The sequence below is a fragment of the Lygodium microphyllum genome, chromosome 19 (genome assembly GCF_053477565.2).
Source record: "Lygodium microphyllum isolate KBCC chromosome 19, Lygodium_microphyllum_v1.1.10, whole genome shotgun sequence".
Lineage (NCBI taxonomy): Eukaryota > Viridiplantae > Streptophyta > Polypodiopsida > Schizaeales > Lygodiaceae > Lygodium > Lygodium microphyllum.
In genome coordinates, this window is record NC_141153.1 from 122,193,497 (window position 1) to 122,216,920 (window position 23,424).

The following is a 23,424-nucleotide window of genomic DNA, read 5'->3' on the forward strand; positions in this document are numbered from 1 at the left end:
GCATCGTCTTTCAGTGTTGCATGTGCTTCTGACCACTTGGTAAAATAATCAGTCTCGCTATGATAATATATCTTTTTTGTGTAGTGGAATAGGGTCCAAAAAGTCAATTCCCCCACTTCTCAAATAGAAGGATTGCCATAATAGGAGTAAGTGGTCACTTCCTATTCTCTCAACTATCATGTCGTTGACAAATGTCACATCTTTTAACGTACTCAAATGCACCCTAGAAAATGGCCGACCACCAATATCCCGCCCTCAAGGATTTTTGCGTAGTTAGCGGCCTAGCGAAATGACCTCCGCAAGAAGCAGAGTCATGGTACTCTTCTAAGATGAAAGCGACCTCGTCAGGCATTATGCATCAGCGATAGATATCATCTACCCCTTGCCGATACAACGTGCCTATAATTATTATGAATTTTAAAGCTTACTGCTTAATCTTTCACTTTTCTGACTTCGATAGACCTCTCTTGTCAACACATAATGTGTTATTGCTGCATACGAGGAGGGAATAGATGTCGTGTCAATCTTGAAAAATGAGTCCCAGTCACTAACTTTAGCCAAAGCTTCCTTTGGCTCCCCAAAGTCCACAAGGTACTCTATGATATCCTGAAACCTGGTGGCTTGCTCTTAACCTCATAGTCAGACTCCTGCAAAGTGATTAACCACTTTGCCAAATGGTCAGGCAGTTGTAGCTTATTCATCAGCAGCAGTCCTAGCCCTTTCGCCTTCGTATAAAGGACAACCTTCTTATAAAGGATGTAGTGCCTAAACTTTTTAGTCGCAAAGACCATCACAAGGCACAACTTTTCCATATAAGTATAATTAACTTTAGATACACTAAGCTTCCGACTAGCAAAAGCAATTGGGTGATACCACTTCTCTTCCCACATTTGTGATAAACAGCAACTAATGCTATGCATGGTGGCTGTTGAAAAGATAGAAAAAATTTCGCCCCTCTTTGGTGCTTTTAGCATAGGTGCTCTTACGATTTCTTGCTTTACATCCTCAAAAGCCACCTTACAAAGGTCACTCCACATAAACAAATAGTTGAAGGATAACAAATTTGTCAATGGCAACATTCCTTCTGCCAATGTGTTTATAAACTGTTGATAATATCCAACTGATGACAGAATCTATGGACTTCTTTGGGGATATGTGGCTGACTCATGGCAATTATAGCTTTGATTTTTTCAGGATCCATCGCAATCCCTACCACGCTAACTACATGGCCTAGCAGGAGCCCATAAGGTACACCAAAAACTCACTTCCTCGGATTGAGAGCTATGCAAAATTGTCTGCATCGCTCAAAACATTTTCGTAAAATAATAAACTGTTTTTCTCTCACGGTGGCTGCCCCTAAATCATCAATAAATATCTTTAGCTCCTCAGGAGAAATGTCACCAAAGGTCTTATCAGTAGTTCGTTGCCAAGAACCATGTGCATTGCATAGACCAAATGCCATCATAGGATACGCAAAGGTCTCGAAGACTGTTATGAACATCGTTTTGAGCTTATCCTCTTCTACAATTACCATCTGATTATAGCCTGCTAAATAGTCCATGAATGAATATATCTCCCTACCTGCCAATTGATTCAGAATCTGGTCGATAAAGGGCAATGTGTAATAATCCTTAACTGTTTGCTTATTCAACTTTCAAAAGTCCACACATAGTCGAATTTGATTATTTTTCTTCTTCTTGATCACAACTGGTGAACACCATTTAGTATGCTGCACAAGGAAGATCAAACCCACTTTACGTAATTTTTGTAACTTCTCAAACAGCCCATCCCACAACTCAAAGGCATACGCCTGACTTTCTGTCGCACAGGATGACTTCTTTCCTTCAACGGAATTGTATGGACAACGAGGTTGGGAGGAATGCCCCTAAGTTCATCGTAACTCCAAGAAAAAATATCACAGAACTATTGGATTAGAGTGACATAATCCTCCTATTCCTCTGCACTAAGCATAGACCCTAGCCTTATTGGCCGCTCGTCGTCTGGTGTACCAAGGTCTAGTTTGATAACATCTATGTCCCTTATTCTATCTTGAGCTTCTAATGGCTCGTTCAACGTTACTTGAAAGACGTCTTTTGTGGTTGATCCCTCTTTGGATTCATTAGTCGATGAATCTCACTTGCAGACACATCTTCCATTGTCTCTAACTATGTGGAAGACAAGGGAGCTTGCTCACTTTGAGGTGATTCAGGATATGCGTCGACTACCACACGTCTAGCACCTCTGCCAAATATCAATCTACCGGCAGGTATATCTACTTGACAATCTACTTATAAAATCCAAGGTCAACCAAAAAATACTTGGTAACTCGGTGTTGTATTGCTGCGCATTCGAGGTGTGAAATCCACCCAAAAGTTGTGTGTGGGAGTTGATATTTTGTACATATTTAGTTGTTGTGATTATACTTTTGTTCTGCATAGGCAGTATAGTGAAGAGGGTTTGGAGCAAGAGGAACTTATCAATAATGCTCTAGTTGGCATGTCTTGCCAAGTGGTTAGTCAACCTAGACGAGGAGGTTTTGATCAACAGTTCATAGGAGCTTTGGGAGATGTGGCTGAGACTAGCACAGACTCTGAGATTGGTTATGTATATGGTGCTTTGATATTCGTAGGTGTGGTTGGTGAAGTTCTTTGTGAAGCTCAATATTTTCAGAATGTCATGCATGTTAGCTTATGAATTAGATATTCTATGATTGCTGCTATATTCCGTAAAACATTGCGGTTGAATCATGAAGGAAAGAATTTTAGGCTTCAATTTGTGAAAGGTGTTGAATGCATCTTGGTACATGCTAAATGAGAAAATGGATCTTTTCAAGAATACAAGGTTTCTGATATTCCAGGTGCTCTCTTCTTTGATGCTGATGGAGTGGTAGATCCCACCTTCAATTGGCCCACATGTTACCATCACAGTCAGTTTTTTCTGCTGCTATATCTTCTCTAGGCATCTACAATAGTGGTTCCTTGGTTGTATATGATGGGGCAGGAATAGAGGAGCAAAAAGAAAAAGCGAGGTCTATTTTTGAAATCAGGGCTTTTTAGAGGGAAGCAGAAACGAAGATGAGGAGAGAAAGAAAGGGGGACATGACACGCAGAACAAAAAAGGGGAGGTGGAACCAGGCATATGCAGATGGAGATTTTCCAAAAGCTGAGGAGTGCTATTCACGTGGTGCCAGGAGTGTCTCCCAAAGCGAAACTTCACAGAGCTGTATTAGAGCCTGCATGTTGTGTTATAGTAATCGTGCAGCCACCACAAGAATGGTTGTTGGCAGAATTTGAGAGGCCCTTACTGATTGTGTTCAAGCTATGGTTTTAGATTCTAGTTTTCTTTGTGTATAGTTGCGTGCTGCCAGCTATCACCTTTCGTGTTGAAAGCAGAGCAAATATGTGAGCGATGGCGATGGGAGGAGACTCCTTTTAGAAAGAGCTGAAATCGTCAAAGGTGCGAAAGAAATCAAAAAAGGTATGCGGAGATTACTGCAATTAGATGTCCAGAATTACAACGTCCCCAACATCACAAGTCGAGGAGAACTACCACAAAGACTCCCCTTCCTCCAAACCTTAAAAGCCTGAGGTCTGATAGTCGCAGTGCAGTGTACAGGCGGTGTCTTTGCTGATAGTCCCATCCGGAGACTCCACCTTGTAGCTCTCTTTTTCAATAGCAGATTTCACATAAATGGCCATCATATCAGCACAATTCATCAATATTGAAATAAACAATCACAGAACTCCACTTTGTAACTTTTTCTCTGCAACAGAGTTTATCCTACTCTTCAGATGCTAAGCGCTGCTGTCAAATGATTATAAGATTCAAAGATAGCATATATGCTTCATAGAAGAGACTCTTTATGATTTCAGGTTTTTCCTGATTGGAAAAGAAGGGTTGCTCAGACGCTCTGGCATATCAGGGCAAAGGCGCAGCGCCAGAAAGCTATTGATAAAAGGCATTTATTGAGCTTCTGGAACTATAGACAATAGTTTTTTTTTTTGGCACGCAGTGATCACATTGCACGGACAGGATCAGAAGGAGCCTAAACTTGCTAAAGAGAGATAGTGGTATAGCGTAATCCTTTATGGCCAATATAGCGATGAAGTTCCAGCATAGATTCACCCGGACGTAAGAGAAATGTGCTATTCTGAACCTTTCTCGTGTTCACCACAAGGCATGAGACAGTAGAAATGGCATATGTGTGTGAAATTGGAGGTTGTTAAAGTGCATCTATACACTTCAAGAAGCTGAAGGAAACGCAGAAGTCTGAGATGAGGCTGTGATGCAGCTGAAGAAGTGGTCAAGGAGGAGACAGAGAATAATGTTTTTTTTTTCTTTCAATGAATAAGGAGCTTTACACAGAATTGATGATGTCTTTGTAAACTGGAATTTTAGACTAGACCTGTAACTGGTTCTATATACTTATGGTATTGACAACTGCACTTTTCAATAAGCCAGCCTCAGAAATCTTAATCTCTGCTACTGTGATTTTCAGAACAAAGGATCAACAATGTGGAACTGATTCAGTTTCTCCTTGAACTTGGATTTCATATTGTTGGGAAGAATTTATTTTTGAAACCTTGTACTTCTCAACTGTGTACGGCTTTGAATAGAAAAGATCTAACACAGGATGATCCATTGAACAATGTGGAACTGATTCAGTTTCTCCTTGAACTTGGATTTCATATTGTTGGGAAGAATTTATTTTTAAAACCTTGTACTTCTCAACTGTGTACGGCTTTGAATAGAAAAGATCTAACACAGGATGATCCATTGAACCTTCGTCTTGTCACACCCGCTTGAGGGAAAAAGTGACTGATCTTTTTCTTCAAAATTCACATTGGCAAGATTTTAAGAAGGCCCTGAAAGAAGAGTATTTCCTTGAGGACTTTGGGATGGCTACACGGCGGTCATTCCGAGAGTGGGTCTACATGCCAAACAAAGGTTTAGCTGCTTCAGAGTTGATTCGAGAATTTGAAGAGAGGTATAGTCAGCTTGATGCCATTGAACAAAGAGCATTGGATGTTGAGAAAGTTGAGATTTTCTTGCAAGCTACAGATCCTGCTCTTCAGGAAGAATTGGAAGAACTTCTGGAGGATCGCACGAAGCCTATGGGTCTTAAAACAGATTGGCAAGATGCCCAAGATGCAGTCTCAACTTTGGCCAAGAGAAGGATATGGAAGACCCACCTACAGAATGGTTCTATGACACCGACACCATCATCTGCTCCTATGCCTGCTTCTATCCCTGTTATTTCTTCTCCTCCTCAGCCAGTTTCTTGGCCTATGCCAGTGCCTACTATTTCCACTCCTCCTATTCCTCGTGTTCCACGACCGATGCCAGCACCTTCTGTTCCAAAACCATCCACTCCATCGGTGCCTACCTCTCTTGATGACATAATCAAAGGCATAACAGATTTGACACTGGAGTCAGTTAAAGCGGAGTTGGTGGGAAAATTGAAGGAGCAGTTTGCTTTGACTGCGTCTACTATTTCTTCTAGTGCTCCTACTGCACCTAGGAGTGGTCCTAGTGCACCTAGGAGAGATCGAAGATGTATTTGGTGTGATAGTGCGGACCATCAGCAATGCAGGGATTGTGAATCTTTTCCGGATGCAAGGAGGAAGAATTTGGTATTTTGGGGACAAGATGGTAAGATTTGGTTGATTGAAACAGGAGCTCCGCTTCCTACCAACTTTGGGAAAGGCGGAATGAAGAAGTTAGTGGATGACATGGCTGCATGTACTTCCTATGTGATAGCTAGAGGAGATGCTTCTGCATATGGAGTTCAGATTGAGAAGGGATTAGAGAATCAGCCAGCATTATGGACTTATGCTATGGAGACTACAAACAAGGGAAAAATTCAGCAAACTGTTTTGACTAGTGTAGGCTCTAGCATCAGATCTGAGACAGGTTGGGATTCACATGTTAACAGGTACTCTATTTATGCCTACTTGGCTAAGTCTCAGGGAGCAGATGTACTTGTTGAGGAGAAGCGTAAGAGGGATGAAGAAAATCCAAGTGCAGCTAAAAAGACTAGAGGGGGTGAGTTTGTTACTCCACCTACTGCAGGACCGTCTTTGAGACCAGGGCCAGAACGACAGATGGAAGATGCTCAAAAGAGAGAAAAGAGGCAAGAGCCTAGAGAGAGAAATCAGCCAGGGTTTAGATTGATGTCCAATATTGAGACATCTACAGACATGAAGAAAATCTTTAATGACAAGATACTTGGCAGTGAGATGACTTTTACTATTTCTGAGGTTTTAGGCATCTCAAAAAGAGAGTTTCAAGATCAGTTTCAAGAGGTCCTGAAGAGGAAAAGACATGCATTGCCTACTGCTGATACACAGGGAGTTTTGATTGGGGAGTTGGATGAGGATGAGGATGAGGTTTTGGTTGAGAATGCTTCTGTTTTTCCATAGATAGAGAAGAGGGTTCAGCGTATGCATTATGTTGAAACTGATGAGCCTGTCTTGATACCGCGTAGTCACTTTTTGCGGAGTCATTAGGCTAGGGCAACTACAGAGACTATGGTAAAAATTGGAGAGAAACAGGTGCCTTATGTTGCTTTGGTGGATCATGGTTCAGAGATTAATCTCATAGTTCGTGGAGTTTATGAGAGCAACAGATGGCCTATGGATGTAGAGCATGGGTGGCGTATGAGAGCCGCCAACAACACTGCAGGTGATTTGTATGCTGCCTGTCCCAGTGTCAGGGTTTCTATTGGAGATGTAGAGGAGGATTTCCATTTCTTTGTGTAGGATTCATGCTCTTATCCCATAATTCTTGGACAGCCATTCATCATAGAGATGCGTATGGAAACAAAGGTAATGGATGATGGATCTGCTTATGCACAGATTTGCAGTAAAGATGGCATGAGAGCAGTTCAGATTATGACTGTGTGTGTGAACCATGTTAGAAACATGGATACTCTCAAAGATGCACCTTTGCCCACTGTGAGGGATCCGGGTTTTCATTAGATACTGCCATTTCACGAGACGATGGTGGTACAGAGCAAAGGAGATTGGAGTTCTTGCCTCCTGGCAGAAGTGTTTTCTCCTCCAGTTTTGTTGGGATTTCAGTAAATAGTTCGATGAGCTATCAGAAGACTTCTAAGTTGCCTAGAGCTGCCATGCAGTACATATACAGGAAGGAGAAAAAATTGAAAAATGCAGGAATATTGGAGGATGATGAGCACATAGATGGGATGTATGACAGTATGATTTGTGTAGATACGATGATAGAGATGGAAAATATGCTGAAAACTGATATGCAGAGTTGTCACAGTAATGTATTAGTGCAATCTCTAGACATGTTTCATGAAATTACAGATTTTGTGTCACAGATTGAGTCAGAGGCTGAGATGACTCAGCAGAAAGTGTTGAGTGCTGAAGAAATTCAGCAAACAGAGTTTCTGACTGATTATGATCAGCTTACAGAGACACAGAGGGCTGAAAACTTTCAGCCAACAGAGTTCACTGCTAAAATATTTCAGCATTCAGAGTTTAGGGCTGTTCCTATGCAGTCCATAGAGCAGAGGGCTAAGGATATTCAGCCAATGGAGTGCAGAATTGCTGATTTACAGCAAGATTTGAGTAATGCAGAGGTTCATAATGAAGCCAGGGTTGACACGAAATACAAGACTGTGGATAAGAAGGTGAAGTCAGTAGCTGTACCGCTTCCACCTGACAGTGATCAGCAAATAGAGAGGGCTGCCAAACAACCAATTTTGAGGAATCCGGAGCATATAGGCCATAAATTTTCAGCAGAGACTCTTGCTGAATTGAAAATTGGAAATGGTGATTTCTTGTTACCCACAGAGAAGCAATGCTTTCAGGAGATGCTTGAGCGACATGGAAGGGGGTTTGTTTTTTTTCCGCATGAGATTGGATGTGTGAATCCAGATATTGTTGCTCCTATGGTGATCTTTACTATTCCTCATATTCCATAAAACCTCCGATCTATTCCAGTGCCTAAGGCACACCTGCCAAAGCTGATTGATTTGTTGAATGAGAAAATCAGGATGGGAATCCTAGAGCCTTCATTTGCACCATACTCAAATAGGTGGCTTACAGTTCCAAAGAAGAATGGTACTCTCTGATTTATACAGGACATGCAGCCAGTAAACAGAGTTACTATCAGGAATGTTGGTATAGGTCCAGTTGTGGATGAGTTTGCAGAAGCATTTGTTGGACGTGCCATCTATTCTTTAGGTGATTTGTATTCGGGATATGATCAGTTTCAGCTGGCTTTGGAAAGCAGGGACATAACCACCATGAGAACTTCTATTGGGCTTGTCAGGATGTATACCTTGCCTCAAGGTGCCACTAATTCTGTTGCACATATGATGAATGCCATGCATAAGGTTCTTTGTGATTATATACCTCAGCTTACCATGCCTTTCTTGGATGATGTGTCTATTAAGGGGTGTGCAGAAGAAGAGAAAAATGAGAGTCTAAATGAGCAGGGATGTAGATACTTTGTGGCTGATCATATTTTCACTTATGGGAAGATTTTGGCCAGGTTAGAAGAAGTGAACTTGACACTATCAGGGCAAAAATCTGTTTTTAGAATGAATGAGGTTGTCATTGTTGGACATATGTGTGGATATTATGGCAGGAAACCCTCACCTGATAAGGTGGATGCTATAGGCAAGATTACGGAGTATTGTTCTACCACTTCAGAGGTATGGAGATTCATTGGAGCTTGTGTGTTTTATATGATTTGGATACCCCATTTTGCACACATAGCAGATTGTTTATATCAACTGCTTCGAAAGGGGCAGAAATTCTATTGGGATGAGAGCCACACTAGAGCCATGCGGAAATTGAAGAAGCTATTGCAGATTGCTCCTACTCTCAGGAAAGCGGATTATAATTGCGGAAGGCCTATTGTATTGATAGTTGACACTCGTCCAATTGGCATAGGTTGGGCTGTGGGTCAAGATGATGCAGATGGAAACGGGTATGCTATTCGGTTTGGGGCGAAAGTCCTAAACGAGAGACAGAGGAGATATCCGTGAATCAAGAGGGAGTTACTGGGGATTGTTACGGCTCTAAAATGTGACAAGGAGTACTTTATTGGAGCTTCAGTTGTGGTGGAGACAGGTTGCTTGCCATTGATAGGTATGATTGCGAGTTGCTCTACTCCGGATATAGCTATGTTGAGATGGATTGCATACATCAAGTCATTAAATCCAGAATTTAAACACATAGCAGGGAAGGATAATCCAGTGGCAGATATGCTGTCTAGAGCCAGATATGATGATGAGGAAATACTACTTGCAGAAAAGGATGATGCAAAAATTTCAGCCGCTATGGTTGATCACGTTTGTCATATCTATGATATTATGGCTTTCATAGAAGAACTCTATGTTGGAGATTGGTGCAGATTGGCAAGTACCTTAGTACACTAAGCAAAAGAGATGAATGGACAAATGAAGAGTTCAAGAAGATCAGAAGGAAAGCCTATGGTTAGTTTCTCAAGGACGGATTTCTTTGGAAGCATCCGAAGAAAAGAGGCGGATTACCTTTGCGGGTTGTCTGCGATAGAGAGACACACTTACAGGTGATGAGGGAGTTTCATGAGAGTCCTTGGGGTAGTCATAGAGGAGTGTGGGCTACTTATGAGAAAATCAAGGAGAAATATTGGTAGAAAGGCATGTATAGAGATGTTTCTCACTTTGTAGAGACATGCAGAGATTTCCTGATGTATTCGGTAGTGCGTCATCGAGATGAGCTTCATCCGACCTATCCGCTATGCATTCATTATAAGTGGGTAGTTGACTTGGTTACTATTCCTATGGGTCTATGGCAGATGAGATATATTGTTTTGGCTAGAGAGGATCTTACCAATCATGTTGAGGGCAGATCTTTGAGAACGAAGACCACTAGTGCAGTGTGTAAGTTCTTATTGGAAGAAATTTTCTGCATGTATGGCTGTGTGGGTAAGATCACTACAGATCGCGATGAATTGGATGCAGATGAAGCTAGGGAGTTTTTCTCTCAACTAGGAATCAAGTTGGCTCTAACCACAACATAAAATCCAGAGGGAAATGGGAAGAGTGAAACACGGCATCTGCCGATAGTGAAAGCATTAGCTAAAGCATGCAGAGGACGGATTGGAGAATGGCCGAGACTTCTACCATTTGCTTTGTGGGCTGATCGTACGACTCACAGTGTTACCACAGGATATATGCCTGCAGAGTTGATGTATGGTCAGAAACCGGTTATGCCGACTGAGACTTGTGCTTTGACTTGGTCAGTTTTACCTTGGTAGGAGGATTTGACGAGAGAAGAGCTCTTAGCTCTTTGGATTCGGCAGTTGGAGAGAAGACGAGAGGATATTCAGCTAGCTATTGACAGGTTGAAGGTTGCTAGACTAAGAAATAAGGACAGGTTTGGCAGTAGGCATCGCTTGTGGCCTAGAGCAATAGAAGAGGGAGACTCGGTATTAGTCTTTGATAGCAGCCTTGAAAATCAGCATACTGCACTTCGGAAGATGGTGAAAAGATGGTTTGGGCGGTACATAGTCAGACATGTCTTTGATAATGCAACATATGAGTTGACAGAATTGGATGGGACAGTTCTTAGAGTGCCTATTTGCTGGAAAAAGAATTAAGATTTTCAAGAAAAGAGATGATGAAGATTATGCAATTGAGAGTGGAAATTTGGTGTCGGAAAGTGCTTAAAAATAGTGTAAAATTATGAATATCAAGGGAAAAATATTCAACGTCAAAAGCGGCGGCTCGATCTAGGACGATTTTAAGCGCCAAAGTGCTTTAAAGGCGCCCGAGCATCACTTGTTGATTTTTCATAATTTTTTAGACATTCGTGTGGGTTGGCAAGAGTTACTGGCCAATCCGGGATGCCAAGCCGGATGTCCAGGATTTTTCAGAGCTTAATTCCGAGTCCGGACGGGGAAATTGTCACAAAGTGGGCAAGATTTGAAAAGGTGGACCAAAGTTTGGCCAAAGTGGGTATGACCTTTGGGAGCCCAAGAAATTTAAATGTCACATGAAAAAATTGATGCAAGAGATGAGAAAAAACGTGGAGAGAGGAGGTGCCAGGATGCACCCGAAAAATGCGCCTCCTCCTCCTTCATCATGGCATGGAGGTTGCATACAACCTATCAGGCAGATCATTGGCCCTCATTTCCCTCTGTATGCTGGTCATTTTTCCGCCCTTCGCCTGTCAAATGATGCTCTCTTTGAAGATCTCTGATTTCAGTCTTTCTCTCTCCTCCCTCTCTCTCTTCTAAAGGCAAGTTCATGTGGGAAGAAGAAGGAAGAAGAAAGAATGATGGAGGCTTGTCCGGCATGGATCGGATTGCTCCACGGGCTGGAAATGGTGATTTGTGATTGTGTTGGACATGAAGTGCTGCTGATTTTCAGATTTGCAGCCATGGACATGAAACCCGAAACACGCAAATAAGCGGTAATTCAAAAATTTCAAAGGAAATTTGAGATTTCATGGCTTTTGATTGATAAAATGTTGTTCATGTGGGCTAAAAATTGTTTATGTTGCTGTTTTCCATGAGTTCTTACTGGTCATAATCAGAAAATCAGAAAAATATGCATCTTGTGGTTCAAATTAATACACTAAGATACGTAAAATATGGAAAATCAAGAGAAAATGATAGTTTTGGGCATAAAAATGGAAAAATGAATAGGAACACCAACTAAATTTTCATTTTTGTTACAAGAAGGAACTAAGGGCCACAGCCCATAATCTATCTTGAATTTTTAGTAATAAAATAATACAAAAAATAAGGGAAAATACAAGGAAAATGGAGAAAAATAACTAAAAATAGGAAAAAAATACATTTTGGGTGCGGAAAATTAATGAAAATTAAGAGCAATGTTTGTAAATGTTGGTGGGGACTGAAGCATGAGGATTTGCCTCAGTTTAACCCCACCTTCTTGTTCTAGTGTGTTTTTCCCGCTTTTTATACATAAAATGATGGCAAAATGCCCTATAAATCCATACAACAAGGTAACATTTGATTGATGGGAGGATAGAGTAGTTGAAATATGTCTAAATGCCGTGTGAGATGATGGAAAAGTTGTTGATTTCTATGCATAGCATTTAGGACGGATAATAATTATAAAATAAGAGCCTAGTAGCACGAGGGTTCCCTTGGTGCTAGGTTTGTGCAACGCCGCATAAGATCAGTAGTTGAAAGTCATTGAAAGGATGTTTTCCACATGTGCACAATACTGATTTCATAATTGTTTGAGCACTTGACATCCACACTATGCATAAATCATGGATTATATTTAAAGGTATCAGAAATCCTGGATGCACATCAATTGTTTTCATTAGGACATTGACCCACGTTGAGTGAGAGACAGGACACCCTAAGCCATAGGCTAGTCGTGGGGTCTAGGGAAAAGAGAAGTAAGGACAATGGTACATTCCTATATACGATTAAATGGTACCTTGAGTGGACTTTTGTGCGAAATGTTTATATGTTGAGCGACGCATCGAGGGGCCAATCCCCGAGGTGTAGGAGAGTCACAGAGGGTTGACGGCATTCAGCCGTAGGAGGAACCCGATGTGTATGTGATTCGAGCCTTTTGGCTATGTGAAAGGGACTCCCTTTGAGGAGTAATATCGGGTTAGGATCAGTTGGACTACAACGTATTACAAACGCAATGTTTAGGAAGGCAGAGATTTTGATAGACGCTCCTGGCCGCGAGGTCGAGGGGTTGTCTTGTGCATAGTGACGAGGCCCGGCTAGTGCATGAGCCAGTGCCGGCCCGTTTTTAGGTCCATCAGTGGTGCGTTTGCCGGGAGCCGCTTAAAAGTGGCGGTCCTCAAATCCTGGTTGTCTAGGGACCAACTAGCAATTTATGCCAAAGGATACTGAGATTGATTCGTTATTTATTGATAAGCATCGTCTAGCAGAAATCCAAAAGCAAGAAAGAGACGAAAGAGCTAGGCGACGTGCTGAAATTTTTAGGAGATATTCCCCTAAGCGTAGCGGTGCTGATCCCTTACAAGGGAGTGGATCTAGTGGTCTTGGGGCCACAAGCAGCAAGTTAGGAGAAGGTGGAAGCTCTATTGCTCCCCTTTCTGCCATAAGCCAGTTTACATCAAGTACGAGAGGTGTAACCCCACCGTCCCTATTCCTAGTGCAAATCCAATCCTCGTCATGGCGCAGCCTATTGCAATTCCAGCAGGAACGACGGATTTACCGGCTCTAGGTTACCCGCTACCCATTTTTAATGGGCTAGTAGAGGAAGATGCGGAACTCCACATTAGGGAGTTTCAAAAGCTGATGTTTAACTGTCGCATTCAAGAAGAAGGACATTTAATGATGTTCTTCAATATGACTCTCAAAGGAAGAGCCGCTATATGGTATCATGGTTTAGAAGCTGGAACCATATTGAACATTGATGCATTTTATGGAGCTTTTCGAAGGGAGTTTGCCCCTGAAAGGGGTGGGCAATATTGGTTGCATGTACTCAACGTGACCCGCCAAGAACCATACGAGGATATTCGTGCTTATGCGAAGAAAATAAAAGAGGTTTTCCGTAAGTTGGACACCTCTATTCCTATCCTCGCAGCTACCCAATTGCAATATTTCCTACATGGTTTGGACTTTCATATCCAATTGTAGTTGAGTAGTGTCCCCTTAGGGGATATAGATACTGCCATTACACGAGCACAAGAGGTGGAATCCCGACTACAAGTAGCCTATGCTTCTTGAGGCAATTCGAATATGGGTTTAGTATTGGGAAACAATATGGCAATGGCCAATGGCAGTAATGATCAAGGGATAGCGATGGCTAACCCTAATGGGAGAGGGAACATGATACAGAATGTGCCTTTATTACCAGCTCCCCCTAGCATATCGATGCCTATGAGTAGTCAAATGGCTCCAAATGGTGGAGGCCAGGTAGTTAATTCTAATACCATGCCTGTGGTTCAACAACCAGTTCCTAATCGAATTGTTAGGCCGATGGAACGCCATGGTAATGACCAAGGCTATGAGTCGAGTGCTTCCAATGTTCTTGGCGAGGTTAAGGACATGATGAAGCATTATACCGACATGATTACGGAGCAGTATCAGCAAATAGCCGTTGATGTCAACTTCCTTAAAAAACAACAAAATTTGATAGGAAGTAGATACCCAGATGAGGGCGCACCTTCGAGGTTTAGTTGCAAATGGTGTGGTGGACAGCAATATCCAAGAAATTTTCCAAATGTTAAGTGCGACATTTGTGGAAAATTCGGCCATTTAGCAGCTACTTGCTGGAGTAAGATCAGTTCCCTCCAGTGAGGTAGTTGGCAACCAGGGCCTGTTAATCATCGTGCCCAAGGAAATGATTCCCAGCGAGAAGATGGGCCTAAAAAAATACTTCAACGACCAAAGACTACATTGGAGGAGCTACCAAGTGGTAGTGGGGTTAGTTTGATTGAGACTGTACGCGTGAACGATGCTGAAACCTCTAATCTGCGAGCTGTTCTTACAAGAGGTCAAAAGGGTAGAGAAGCCGACAAGGATAAGCCTGTCGACGGAAACCCTAAACAAGGCGATAAAGGAACGCAAGTTTTGGATCCTGCCATGGAAGGGGGACCTTTGAAGTCTGTAGAAAGTAAAGCCGATAAGGAACCACCAAAGAAGAAGGTGAAAGTTAAAAAGGAGGCATTAAAGCCAGTTCAGCGGCCTAAAGAGCGGATGGTTTGGCGTGAAAAGCGAGCTCTATCAAACTATCATGAATTCAATTTGGCGAGCTCTCTTTGCGAAGTCAAGCCGGATGTGAATCTTTTACAACTTATTAAGCTTTCCCGAGGAGTACGCAAGGAATTTAGAAAGATTCTACGTACCAGGTATATCGTAGAACCTTTGGGTATTGTGCGAGTTGTTGATGACTGGTTCGAGCATGCTGAGAAGCATTGCCCAAGGGTTGTAGCCTATGTTGATGGGATATTAGTAGACTATGCCATTGTCGACACGGGATCATCTGTTAACATTATGAGTTCTGAACTGATGGAACGGTTGGGTCTTGCGATCCAAAAAGATACCTCCACAATTCTCAGAATGGCAGATGATAGTTTGAGACAGCCGGAAGGCTGCATTACTAAGGTCCATGTCACTGTTGCCAATGTAGAATGCTTGTTGGACTTTAGGGTGATTCGTTTTGCAGGCCGTCCAAGTTACCAAGTATTACTCGGACGACCTTGAATCTTGCAAGCAGATTGCCAAGTGGATATACCCGCCCGTCGGCTAATATTCGGCAGAGGTGCCCAGCGTGTGGTGGTTGATGCTTATCTTGAGTCCCCGCAGAGTGAAAGAGCTCCTTTATCTTCTACAGAATTGGAGACATTAGAAGATTTATCTATCAGTGAGACATCATCGAGTGATGAGTCCAAAGAGGGATCCACCACGAAAGACATCTATCAGATCACTTTGAATGAGCCGATAGAGGGCCAAGATCGTATAAGAGATGCAGATGTTATCGAGCTAGACCTTGGTACGCCTGATGATTCGCGGCCAATCAAATTAGATTCTATGCTCAGCACAGCAGAAAGGGAGGACTATGTGGCCTTGATCCAAGAATTCCGTGATATCTTTGCCTGGAGTTATGATGAGTTGAGAGGCATCCCTCCTACTCTTGCTGTTCATACAATTCCGTTGAAAGAGGGCAGTCGTCCTGTACGACAGAAAGTAAGGTGTATGCCTTTCGAACTAAGGGACGGGCTGTTTGAAGAGTTACAGAAGCTTCGAAAAGCGGGTTTGATTTTGCCTGTGCAACACACGGAATGGTGTTCGCCAGTTGTGATAAGAAAGAAGAAGAATAATCAAATCCGATTATGTGTAGACTTTAGGGAGCTGAATAAGCAGACAGTTAAGGACTACTACCCGTTGCCATTTATTGACCAGATTTTGGATCAATTAGCAGGTAGGGAGATATATTCGTTTATGGATTGCTTTGCAGGATACAACCAAATGGCAATTGCAGAAGAGGATAAGTTGAAAACAACTTTTATCACTGTATTTGGTACTTTTGCGTACCATGTGATGGCCTTTGGTTTATGCAATGCGCTTGGTTCATGGCAACGAACAGCAGATAAGACATTCGGTGACATATCCCCTGAAGAGTTGAAGATGTTTATTGATGACTTAGGGGCCGCCACCGTGAGAGGAAGACAGTTGATCATTTTAAGAAAATGTTTTGAGCACTGTAGACAATTCTGCATCGCCTTAAACCCACGGAAGTGTATTTTTGGAGTACCTTATGGGCTATTGATGGGTCATGTGGTCAGTTTGGTAGGAATTGCGACAGACCCCAAGAAGGTTAAAGTTATAGTTGCCATGGGTCCACCACGCACTCCGAAAGAGATTCATAGCTTTCTATCTTCGGTTGCTTACTACCGTAGATTTATCAACGCCTTAGCAGAAAGAACGTTGCCGCTTACAAATTTATTGTCCTTTAGTTGTTCGTTTGTATGGGGTGACCCTTGTAAGGTAGCATTCGAGGATGTGAAACAAGAGCTAGCAAGAGCACCCGTTTTAAAAGCACCTAAAAGAGGTGAGGTGTTCTATATATTTTCAGCAGCCACCATGTATAGTATTAGCTACTGTTTAGCCCAAATTTGGGAAGAGAAGTGGTACCACCCGATTGCTTTTGCTAGTTGAAAGCTGGGGATATCCGAAATCAATTACACCTACATGGAGAAGCTGTGTCTAGCGATGGTCTTTGGGACCAAGAAATTCAGGCATTATATTCTCTATGAGAAAGTCGTGCTTTATACGAAGGCGGAGGGACTTCGATTATTGATGAATAAGCTACAGCCGCCTGATCGTCTAGCAAAGTGGTTGATCACTTTGCAGGAATTTAATTATGAAATCAGGAGTAAGCCACCAAGGTTGCAAGGTATCGTGGAATGTCTTGTGGACTTTGGGGAGCCGAAAGAATCTGTGGGCTGAAGGTAGTGACATGGAGTTGTTATTTAAAATAGATACGGCATCTATTCCCTCTTCGTATGCTGCAATAACACATTATTTATCAACAGGAGATGCGGGATCTGAATTATCTAAAGCTGAGAGAAGGAAAATTAAGCAGCAAGCATTAAAGTTTGCTTTGATCGCAGGTACATTATATCGGAAAGGGGTTGATGATATCTATCACCGGTGCGTGATGCCTGACGAGGTGCCATTCATTTTGGAAGAGTGCCATGATTCTGCTTGCGGTGGCCATTTTGCTGGACGACTTACAGCACAAAAGGCTTTAAGAGCAGGTTATTGGTGGCCTGCCATCTTCCAGGATGCGTTTGCATATGTTAAGAGATGCGATATTTCCCAACGACATGATAGTCGAGAGAATAGGAAACGACCACTCACCCCTATTATGGCGATACTTCCATTTGAGAAGTGGGGAATAGACTTTGTGGGTCCTATTACTCCGTCATCAACTACACAAAAGAGGTACATCATTGTAGCAACTGACTACTTCACAAAGTGGTCAGAAGCACGTGCAACAAGGAAAGATGATGCTAAAGAAACTGCTAGTTTCCTTTTAGAGCAGATAATATGCCGGTTTGGTCCGCCGAAAGAATTAGTGTCGGACCGCGCAACCCATTTCCTGAATAAGGTGATTAAAGGTTTGACAGAGTTGTGGCAAATCAAGCATAACAAGACAACCCCATATAATCCGCAAGCGAATGGGCAAGTTGAAAGCACCAACAAGCAGCTTGTGGGCATCCTGTCCAAAATTGTCTCGGAAAAGAAACGGGATTGGGATAAAAAGTTATATGTGGCAGTGTGGGCCTATAATACAACTTTCAAACGAGCCACTGGCCATACCCCATTCAAGTAAGTATATGGGGAGGAGTGTGTCTTGCCTTTAGAAATTGAGCTGCCGACTATTCGGTTTGCCATCAATCATTCTTTGAGCGATGAAGATGCACTTTTTCAGCGCTTGACGACATTGGCACATTTAGATGAGCTTAGTTGTAGAGCTTATTGCACCAAGAAGTGGCAAAGCGCCGAATGAAGCAGCTACATGACCTCAAAGCCAAGAAATACACCTTCAAGAAAGGATAGCTTGTTCTGTATTATGATGCACGACGTGAATTATTTCCAGGCAAGCTAGAGCCCAAATGGGATGGGCCCTATAGGATCGTTAGAATAGAAAAGAATAAATCCACAGTCTTGTTAGCTGACCTTGAGGGGATAGAATTTAAAAATAAGGTTAATCTTAATAAGATTAAACCTTATTATTTCTGATTGCACTAATGCTATTATTGCCTTGTAGGTCTAGGCGAGATCGATCAAACATCTGCAAGGAAATCGTGATAAAGGTTGATGGGTCGTCTGATCCCTTATTTAGAACACCCATATTTAGAACAGAGGTATCATCAGGGAAAGCTCATTTGGTGGAGCAAGGGATACAAGGTGATTGAGCAAGAAGGCGGGACATTTATTTGGGAGATCAAGGTCTTCTGCCATCATTGCCTACAAATTTTGACGAGCATCCCTGTTGAATTCAATGATGATGGAGGGATGGAGCCTACAGTCCACTCGTTGAATATGCTGAATTTCGATTACCATAATTACGAGTAGAGTTCCGGATGGCGGGATATGTAAACCCTTTATGGACGTACACCTTGTACTTTGATGGGGCGTCCAGGGGTGCATGCAAAAAAGGAAGTGTAGGAGTTGTCATCCGAGACCCCCGACGACGCATTGTCATGAAGTTAGCTGCTTATCTCGGGGCGAATTTTACCAATAATATGGTAGAATACAAAGCCCTGATTATGGGTTTGAATATTGCCAAGAAGGGTGGTATCCGTCAGTTACTGGTGAAAGGGGACTCTCAGTTGGTTTTAAATCAACTCAATGGGATGTACATGGTACGAAACCCCATCCTTTGTATGTACCATCATACTGCCATAGCCCTGGTAGACGAATTTGATAGAGTGTCTTTTCAGTTGATCCCGCGGAGTTGGAATCAGTTTGCCGATTCTTTGGCTAATTTTGCGTATGAAGAAGACCTCTTCTTTAATTGTGGCCCTTGTCCCGATATATCTATTGATGGTGAGACAGGACCTGGTCGTTTGTGGGGTATGCTTTCTGAACATGCCCTCTTTGGCAGACGATGGTTGATTTGGGTGATGCAGAGGGTAAGCAAGATGCATCTCCCTTTATTATTTGGAACCCATAGACTGATTAGACGACATGTGATGCGAACACCTCTTGCGATATACGCAGGAGGGATGGGTCATAATTTAATGCACCTAGTTTAGGGCTACGAGCCATGTTCCCCTGGGAATGGTATGCTTTGATGTCTATCATAGTTGTTTCTAGGAGGGTGTAATGCCTCGTAGTGTTTTATTTCATTAGGCCAAGAGGGCCATTTCCCTGTCTAGTGCGGGTGCGTTTAATGGGGGTTTTTGTTTTAAGTGTTGTGCTCGACAGGTTTCGCGGTTCGTGGAATTTTGTGGAGCCTGGAGGAGCCTTTGCTGCGATGGAAGCTTCTTGTGGCCAATCCAGGTGATACCTCTCCTTTACGAGTACCTTTCTTTCTTGTTATATGTGTATTTGTACTTGTCGAGGGGACACATTTTGGTTGGGGACCGGCAGCCAAGGCATGAAGTCCCAAGTTTAGGTTGAGTATGTTTGAGGGAGGTCGGAGTAGTTATTGCCTCCTGTAAAGACATTGTCAGACACCGAAAGACCTGTTTTAGAAGGAAGTCCTAGTGGTCTTGTTCTGCTAGCCTGCTAGGCAGCCGTTCTAGGAGTTCTTGTTAGTAGTGAGGCAGTTAGAGAAGCCTGCCAGAAGATAATAATGATGATGCCAAGAAACCCTAGACATCCTAAAAGATGAATATAAATACGAAGGTGTGTAAAAAGGGGTTCTAACCCCTATCAAAGAAAAGAAAAGGAATAGAAATGTATAAGCAGTTGATCATCGCCTTGCGAAGGCCTGGTAGGTTCCTGGGGACGAGTCAAACCCGGGGCCGATACCTTGTCTTCCTAGGGGTGGCTTCTTGCTGGAAAAAAAAATGATGACAAAACAAGGAAGGTTGGAGCGAAAATAAAAGTGAGTGTTAGAAAAGGATTAAGTGTCGCCTTGCGAGGGCTTGGTAGGTTCTTGGGTGCCGAGACAGGTCCTGAGACCGATGCCCTGTTCTCCATGGGTCACTACGCTCAGCTCCCTCCTTTTTACATGCCCAAGTACGTTCATCCAATAACAACCCTACAAGAAGAAATGTACTGAAAGAAAATATTCTTTGATCAGGCTATAGGAGTCCTCGCCTTGTAGGAGCTCCTAGTTGTGTTGTCTTTAGTTGGTACGTAGTGTAGACTACCACTTAGGGCAACCTCTTTGATAGGTTTTTTAGTTTGGCTGTGTTGGAGCAACTGGTCAGTGACTCACTTCGGATCTTTTATTAGATGATGCTAGGCCTACTCCTTGTGGATGTCATACCTTGGTTCTGTCCAGGGGTAGAGGGAGCATTGTGCTGAGGTTCATTATACATTCGTTTTGTATCAATTTGATGTTTCTTTGGTTGTCTATGTGCAGATATGTTCGTGGATTCGACGGGCTGAGTCGCCCTATCCCGTGGTCGCCAATGAGAGTGGAATTTTGGTGTCGAAAAGTGCTTAAAAATAGCGTAAAATTATGAATATCAAGGGAAAAATATTCAACGTCAAAGGCGGCGGCTCGATCTAGGACGATTTTAAGCGCCAAAGTGCTTTAAAGGCGCCCGAGCATCACTTATTGATTTTTCATAATTTTTCAGACAGTCGTGCGGGTTGGCAAGAGTTACTAGCCAATGCGGGATGCCAAGCCGGGCGCCCAGGATTTTTCAGAGCTCAATTCCGAGTCCGAACGGGGAAATTGCCACAAAGTGGGCAAGATTTGAAAAGGTGGACCAAAGTTTGGCCAAAGTGGGCATGACCTTTGGGAGCCCAAGAAATTTAAATGTCACATGAAAAGTTTGATGCAAGAGATGAGAAAAAAACGTGGAGAGAGGAGGTGCCAGGATGCGCCCGAAAAATGCGCCTCCTCCTCCTTTATCATGGCATGGAGGTTGCATACAACCTATCAGGCAGATCATTGGCCCTCATTTCCCTCTGTATGCTGGTCATTTCGCCGCCCTTCGCCCGTCAAATGATGCTCTCTTTGAAGATCTCTGATTTCAGTCTTTCTCTCTCCTCCCTCTCTCTCTTCTAAAGGCAAGTTCATGTGGGAAGAAGAAGGAAGAAGAAAGAATGATGGAGGCTTGTTCGGCATGGATCGGATTGCTCCACGGGCTGGAAATGGTGATTTGTGATTGTGTTGGACATGAAGTGCTGCTGATTTTCAGATTTGCAGCCATGGACATGAAACCCGAAACACGCAAATAAGCGGTAATTCAAAAATTTCAAAGGAAATTTGAGATTTCATGGCTTTTGATTGATAAAATGTTGTTCATGTGGGCTAAAAATTGTTTATGTTGCTGTTTTCCATGAGTTCTTACTGGTCATAATCAGAAAATCAGAAAAATATGCATCTTGTGGTTCAAATTAATACACTAAGACACGTAAAATATGGAAAATCAAGGGAAAATGATGGTTTTGGGCATAAAAATGGAAAAATGAATAGGAACACCAACTAAATTTTTATTTTTGCTGCAAGAAGGAACTAAGGGCCACAGCCCATAATCTATCTTGAATTTTTAGTAATAAAATAATGCAGAAAATAAGGAAAAATACAAGGAAAATGGAGAAAAATCACTAAAAATAGGGGAAAAATGCATTTTGAGTGTGGAAAATTAATGAAAATTAAGAGCAATGTTTGTGAATGTTGGTGGGGACTAAAGCATGAGGATTTGCCTCAGTTCAACCCCACCTTCTTGTTCTAGTGTGTTTTTCCCGCTTTTTATACATAAAATGATGGCAAAATGCCCTATAAATCCATACAACAAGGTAACATTTGATTGATGGGAGGATAGAGTAGTTGAAATATGTCTAAATGCCATGTGAGATGATGGAAAAGTTGCTGATTTCTATGCATAGCATTTAGGACGGATAATAATTATAAAATAAGAGCCTAGTAGCACGAGGGTTCCCTTGGTGCTAGGTTTGTGCAACGCCGCATAAGATCCGTAGTTGAAAGTCATTGAAAGGATGTTTTCCACATGTGCACAATACTGATTTCATAATTGTTTGAGCACTTGACATCCACACTATGCATAAATCATGGATTATATTTAAAGGTATCAGAAATCCTGGATGCACAGCAATTGTTTTCATTAGGACATTGATCCACGTTGAGTGAGAGACAGGACACCCTAAGCCATAGGCTAGTCATGGGGTCTAGGGAAAAGAGAAGTAAGGACAATGGTACATTCCTGTATACGATTAAATGATACCTTGAGTGGACTTTTGTGCGAAATGATTATATGTTGAGCGACGCATCGAGGGGCCAATCCCCGAGGTGTAGGAGAGTCGCAGAGGGTTGATGGCATTCAGCCATAGGAGGAACCCCATGTGTATGTGATTCGAGTCTTTTGGCTATGTGAAAGGGACTCCCTTTGAGGAGTAATATCGGGTTAGGATCAGTTGGACTACAACGTATTACAAACGCAATGTTTAGGAAGGCAGAGATTTTGATAGACGCTCCTGGCCGCGAGGCCGAGGGATTGTCTTGTGCATAGTGACGAGGCCCGGCTAGTGCATGAGCCAGTGCCGGCCCATTTTTAGGTCCATCAGTATTGGAAGAATTTGCAAGAGAAGAGCAACGAGAAGAAACTCCAATGGAATAGACAGATGATATGACAGAAAATCTTGTTGATATACAAGAAATGCACAATGAAGAGATTGATCTGTTTGTGGATCTTGATGATAATGATCATGGGTAGCTGGTCCATCCGGAGAATGCGTAGGATTAGAGGGGGTGGATGTCGTATTGCTGCGCATTCAAGGTGTGAAATCCACCCAAAAGTTGTGTGTGGGAGTTGATATTTTGTACATATTTAGTTGTTGTGACTATACTTTTGTTCTACGTAGGCAGTATAGTGAAGAGGGTTTGGAGCAAGAGGAACTTATCAATAATGCTCTAGTTGGCATGTCTTGCCAAGTGGTCAGTCAACCTAGATGAGGAGGTTTTGATCAACAGTTCACAGGAGCTTTGGGAGATGTGGCTGAGACTAGCATAGACTCTGAGATTGGTTATGTATATGGTGATTTAATATTCGTAGGTGTGGTTGGTGAAGTTCTTTGTGAAGCTCAATATTTTCAGAATGCCATGCATGTTAGCTTATGAATTAGATCTTCTATGATTGCTGCTGTATTCCATAAAACATTGTGGTTGAATCATGAAGGAAAGAAATTTAGGCTTCAATTTGTGAAAGGTGTTGAATGCATCTTGGTACATGCTAAATGAGAAAAGGGATCTTTTCAAGAATACAAGGTTTCTAATATTCC